Here is a 6677-nt window from a genome sequence, read left to right as displayed (position 1 = left end):
CCAGGGACCTTAACTAAATGTACCTGCGAACTTTTGAACCTTTGAAAGTTTATCTTTAATTACGGATGTAATTACGGATGTTCTGATTAAGAGATGTGATGTTCTGTACCTGTTCTTCGAAGTCTTTGCCTGATTGATTTTGTATTTCCCTGTGCCAGAAAGCTTAGTCATTCTTAGTAATCACTTCTATGGATATTATTGCCAGTTTTTCTGTATATAACTGCCTGCCTTTGAACAGTAAAATGCATTCAGGCGCATATAGCTTTACTGTGTGTGTCTGTCATTTCGCACCGCGACCAGTGCCTTCCTGCATACCAAAAGACCCTGCTTCCCCCACGGGTGTGTGTTTCGACTGAGTCGGTCCGTGGCAATTCTCCATCTGTATGGTGCACACCATTCTAGTGTTGATATCTTTAGGCCATTGTGAGATGCCCCAGAGCATGTGCTGGGTTACCCAAATGCAATAAACTCACAGTGGCTGTACCCACTGGGTTCCCTCCTGTCCCAGGCTGTCTTCGTGTGTGTGTGTGTGTGTGTGTGTGTGTGTGTGTGTGTTGGGGGTGAGGGGTTGTCTGCAACTCCACCACCAGCCTTGCAGAGTAATGATTCACAGGAGGCAAGAAGAAAATCCCCTTCAACACAACTTGTTAAACTGTGCTGGTTCAAACTTCTGAAATCTGACCCCTCCGAGCAGTTTATTTTTGACATCATTAAACATAGCACAACCTTGGAAAAAAGTTTCCAAGTGACAATTACCACAATAAAGCTTAAGGCATGACCACATCGAAACTCCACGGCAACAAACATGTCTTTGGCAAAGTACCCGTGACCTCTTCCACAAGAATGGGCTCTAAGTGACTGAGACAGGATGCTGAGGGGTCTGGGGAGACGCTGGGGATTCGGCTCTACAGATAGCAAAGGTCTGTATCAGGCTATTAAATACATCCAATCCACAACAGAGGTAGGTGTAACTCTTCCTGCTGTTAAAAGCCTGCATGTATGAGATTCCTGGCTTCTATAGGAGAAACTTCTTTGTTCTTCTCTGTGAGCACAAAGGGCCTCATGCCTTCCACACCACTGGATCTGATACAGATGTGTGACCCTGGTCACCACCCCACGAGGAAAGCAGCGCCTGAACTAATAACTGGCACCTGAAATCCTTCAATGCAAACTGTTTTAAAGACCAAAACTTGGTAGAAGGCTCAGGTTGGTGAAGGGTTTGCCATGCAGGTGTGACAACCTGAGTTTGATTCTCAGCAGACACAGTAGAAAGCCACTGTGCCTATATCGTCATCCAAGCTGGGGAGGTGGGGCCAGGGGGATCCTGAGACTTGCCAGCCAGCCAGGCTCTGTAGGAGACACTGTCTCAAAAATAAAGTGAAGGTGACGGAAGGGGTTATTCATGTCAAACTCTGGCCTCCACACTCTCGCACACACACACACACACACACACACACACACACACACACCTGTGCACCAAGGTATACACACGTACATGAATACTTACGCACAATTGGTCCGTGCACTTGGTGGAAAAACCTGACCTGAAGCCTAGAGAGGAGGCATGCCATAGATGTCCTATTTGTGATTGAACACTCTACACTCAGCCACTGGCACCTTGACTAGTTGTGAGTTCTGGGTTACCCACCATCCCCTGCACAAAGAAACTTCTCTGAGAGATACTGAGTATCAAATTGTCCTCTAAAGGAAGAGCCTTATCTTTACCAGTTTATGCTAGAATGGTTCATATGGACATGCTACAGTCAGCCCGCCACATCTAGGGTTCTGACAGCTGCGGAGTCAACCAACCACAAACCACAATATTGGATGGGCAGAGAGAGAACGCCCCATAAATCCCAGCACTCAGGAGGCGGCATCCAGAGGATGAGGAAGTTAAGGATAGCCAGGCTCCGTAGCGTCACACTGTCTCAGACCCTTATCTTTCCTTATGGCTTGGGAAAGCATTGCACTAGTACTGAATACGTACAGATGTTTCCTGTTACTATCAATTACTACCTATTTGCATATCGTTAATACTGTATTAAGTGTTGTAAGTCACAGGAGGACAGGAGCAGGATCATACAGGAGCAGGTGCAGGTGCAGGGGCTCTCTACAAATACCATGCCATGCTATCTGAGAGAATTGAGCATCCCCAGGGTTGCTGGGGCTGCTTGGTGTCTGGAGGGAACCTGAAGTCCTTCCCTTTGAGTATCACAGTTTCAATATGTACACACATGTACGCACGGCTGTCAACACATCTGCCACAGGGGGACGGGCCCAGGGAGCATTCTGACCCTGCAGTTCTCAGATTCCAGGAAACAATTATCTTTTCCTGGCCTCAGTTTCTAAGGACATTTGTGCTAAAGATGTCTGAGGTTGCTCCTTGCCAAGTGTAGCAAAGTTTCCATCTCTGCCTTCCAGGCTCTGCTCAGAAGCAGCTTTTGGATCCTCGGACGCTCAGGGCAGAGTTTCTTCTCCGAGAAGCGGTAGTTGTGAATAGAGACGGGAGCACAAAACTTGATCCTAAGAACATGACATTTCAGGTCTAGGAGTTTCTCCAGCTGTCCCCTGACCCTTACTTCCCTTCCTGGGTTCCTGGTGACATCAGATTGTCCTGACGACAGCAGAGGCTAACACACTCATAGGTCCCCTGTGAGTATGCTTACATATAGGCATTTATGTGCACCTGTGTGAGACCTTGATGTCTATATGCATGCTCTGTACTTGACTCTCTTGGGAGATGTGAATTGCTCCTTTTTAAAATCATTTGCTTATTTTAGTTGTATACAAATGTGGCATGTGCAATCAAGTCAGAAGATTGCTTCCAGGAGTTGGTTCTTAACGTTTCTCCATGTGGGACCCAGGGACTGGACTCAAATACTTACCCTCTGAGGCATCTGTCTGGCCCGTGAGAGGCTCTGGGGGTGGGGTATCCCTCCACTTCATCCCACCTCAAGTTAAAAACTAATGTCATCCTGTATCCTTTCCTCTCTGCAATTAGTGCCCAGTCAGGTGAGATGGGGCAATTCTCCCAGATGGCCTCAGGTCATGACCTAAGCAGCTTTTAGGTCCCTGAGAGCAGGCTAGTGGAATTGCCTGTGCACTAACACAGGGGCATGGTGCTCTGGGGGAGCTGTGGGGGGCAGTCAGGGGAACAAAATGCTGGGGAGGGGGGCTCTTCTTACAGAACAGAAAGACTTGTTTTGGCTCACAGTTTCAGACCTTTCTGTTATTGATCAGTTGGCCCCGTGGGCATCTGGTGAGGCACCCTAACCAATGGTGGAGGAAAGGGCTCACCTCAGGACAGCCAGGGAGGAAGCATGGAAGTAGGGTAAGCAGGGAGGAGGGAGAAAGGGAGGAGGGGAAGATTCGAGGAGAGAAAAAAGGAGGGCGAGGGGGAAGAGGACAGGGCATAGGTCCATCCTTTTCTTTCTTTCTTTCTTTCTTTCTTTCTTTCTTTCTTTCTTTCTTTCTTTCTTTCTTTCTTTCTTTCCTCCCTCCCTCCCTCCCTCCCTCCCTCCCTTCCTCCCTTCCTCCCTTCCTTCTCCTCTTCTTCTCCTCCGTCTCCTTCTCCTCCTCCTCCTCTTCCTCCTCTGCTTCCTCCTCCTAGGCAAGATTTCTCTGTGTAGCCCCTGGCTGTTCAGGAGCTCACTCTGTAGACCAGGCTGGCCTCAAACTCACAGAAATCCTCCTGCCTCTGCCTCCTGAGTGCTGAGATTAGAGGCGTGCTCGACCACACCCAGCTTTTTAGGTCTCTCCTCTTAAAAGTCCCATCGCCTTTTGGGCTGGATTTATGGTTCACGTATTAAGAGCACGTACTGGTCCTCCAAAGGCCCAAGTTCAATTCCCATCAACCATGTCAGGTGGTTCACACTGCCTGTAGCTCCAGCTCTATGGCATCCAAAACTCCTCTGTCTTTTGGGGCACTTGCAGTGATGTGCAAATACCTACACATAGACATCCACATAACTAAAGAGAATAAAACAATATTTTTTAAAGGTCATGTCCCCAGCAGCATCATATGCTGGCCACCAAGCCATTAGCATGTGACCTCTGGAGGCATTTCAGCAGGTGTGGCCTGGGGAGCCCCCAAATGGACCGGAGGAAAGGCTAAGTAAGACAGGACCACCATGAAGCAGACTCGGGAGTGGGTTTACTTGGCCTGGGATGGAGTTAGGCTGACGCCGCCCTCTGTGACGGATCACTCTGTCAGTAAAAATGAGCAGTCAGTTCTTCCTGTCTCAGAGAACCAAGGCAGAGTGGGCTGGAGGCTGGGTTCGCAGGCCAAATCCAGTTCCCTCAGCTCCGTGGCCTCTGAAAGCTGAGGACGTGGGGTCGGAGCTGTTGGCTTCAATCCAGGTCAGGAAAGACAGGGCCAGGACTCTCCCCACTCCCCACAGCCCTGTGGGAGGCAGGGACTTGGTCTGTTGGGGGTGGGGAGCTGCACCCCTCCCCCTCAACCACCAGGCAGGGAAACCTGCCAGCGACGGTGGGAGGGGACTCCCTTGCACAGCCAGAGCTCCAGATGTTTTTTCCATGAATGCTTTTGCAGAGTGGAGAACCGGAACCACAGTAATCCAGACACTGGCCTAGCCTCCCTCCCCAGGGCAGGGCTTCCCTAGGCTGCCCCATAGACCATGAGATCTGCAGTAAATCTCTGCTGCTCCACGCCTGCGTTCTCCCTTCTGTAGACAGTTGAATAATGACCATCCCCAACCCCCCCGCACCCCACCCCCAACAAAGCCGAGCCTGAGACCATGTGACTTGCAATGGGACCATATTTGGAAACATTCTCTGAGGATGAAAAAAAAAAAAATCAACTAAAAATCTGGAGATGAGGTCATCTTGGCGCTTGTGTGAGCCAAGATGCCAAGAGCAGTGTCCTTGAAAGAGACAGAAGATGGTGGGGCTGCGTGTTAGCAAGGAGGGTTGGAGGGAGAAAAGGCAGAAATGCATCAGGCCCGGCCACTGCCTCTCTTAGCCTACACACCAGCAAGCAGGCCCACCCTCTGTTCTAAGGCATGTGTAATATCAAGAAAAAAATCAAGGCCTACACCCACATTTTTATATTTTGGGCAGATAAACCAGGCAACAGACCAGGCCAAGGTGTTCCACGTGGGAGAGGTTTATTATGCAGGAATGGGGGAGCAGGCGAAGTGGGTAGAGGGGTAGAGAAGAGCAGAGAGAGGGGGGTGTGGGGGGTTGGCTTCCTCTCTTATACAGAAAATGACATCACAACAGCAGTGAGGGCGGGAACTGAGCCAAGTGGATTGTGGGATAGAAGGTCGTTGTCCTGGCAATGCAGGTCAAGGGTCTCATGGTTAGGCGGGGCTTGCAGTATCCTGGTGCTAACACACATGACTCGAGAGAGGCTTAGGAAACTACAGGGTCTGCAGAAATTGCCAGAACTGCCTTATCATTGGCTGTTTCTTCCCATCCTCTGACCTGAATGCTCCTGAGGAAGGAGGAAGAGGAAGAGAGGGAAGAGGAGTGGGGGGGGGAGGAAGGGGAGAAAAGGAGGAGCTGAGTGTGTGTGTGGGGAACTCTAAGCAGGTCACTGAGTGGTTATAGCCTCTGCACTGGGCTGTCTCTGCAGCTGGGTATGATGGGGAGGGCGGTGGAAAGGCTTAAACCTTCTGCGTCATCCTTCAGTTTAAAGTGATAGTGAGCTGAGACACAAAGAGGAAGGAGAGGACCTGCGTTCATGTGACCTGGCCCCTCTGGAGAAGGAGGGACTGCAAAGAAAAAGGGGAATCTCTCCAGGCTGACTAGGAAGCCGGCCAGAACACATTACACTGCCAAAGAGGCCCCAGGGTGCTACCCTCAGCCCTAACTGAGTTCCTGGGAGGACACAGAGTCCCCGCTCCCACACAGTACTACGCCCCATCCAAGATTCCCCTGAGGCTGTAGCTGGCGGCCACACAGCTCACACACTGTGCCTTTTGGCTTCTGAGCCACAGGGACTAATCTTTAACTGTCCAGCTGATTGGTGCCAGCCCTGGGACCGCCCCTAACTTACCAAAAAAAACAAAACAAAACCACAACGCTCCAAGTTTAAAATCTCCCCCAGTGAGCTCCCACCCTCCTTAAAACCTCACCCTTGACCAACCCACTTCACAAGCTTTCCCGCCCGGCCAGCCTGGTTGTCTTGGGGTTTCCAGGTCACTCTGTGTTGTGTGTCTGCTTCCCCAAGCTTTTTCTCACCATCCCTCAGCCCTCCTCCGTGACCAAGGCACTCGCCCCTCCACCTGCCCCTGCCCATCTCCCAACATTGGCCAAACACAACCATTTGTTGAAGCCAATGTTTTTTGGTCTCAGGCAATGACCGTGGCTACAGTGCACCCACCAGGTCTTGCCTGGCTTTACCCTCCTGGCCCAGGGAGGCCTGTCTTTGTCCTCCCTGAAAGTTTTCAGAGGTGGCTGGCTCAAGTGAATAGTGGCTCTCTCACAGGGGTCTCTCAACCTCTCTCTTGGTCCTGAGCACTTCTCTCCTGGCTTGATCCAGGAGACCAGGGGTGTTTGGTGGCCCCGAAGAAAGAAGTTAGGTCCCCAAGAGACGTTGAGCAAAGGATGCTAGGATTGAACGGTAATGTAAACGAGGCCTGGACCACTCGGGCCTGGGACCTGCTCTGGCTCTTGCAAAACCTGAGAAGCAGGTCTCCCCACCTCCACCAGGC

The sequence above is a fragment of the Mus pahari genome, chromosome 17 (assembly GCF_900095145.1).
Source record: "Mus pahari chromosome 17, PAHARI_EIJ_v1.1, whole genome shotgun sequence".
Classification (NCBI taxonomy): Eukaryota; Metazoa; Chordata; class Mammalia; order Rodentia; family Muridae; genus Mus; species Mus pahari.
Note: the sequence above shows the minus strand (reverse complement) of the source record.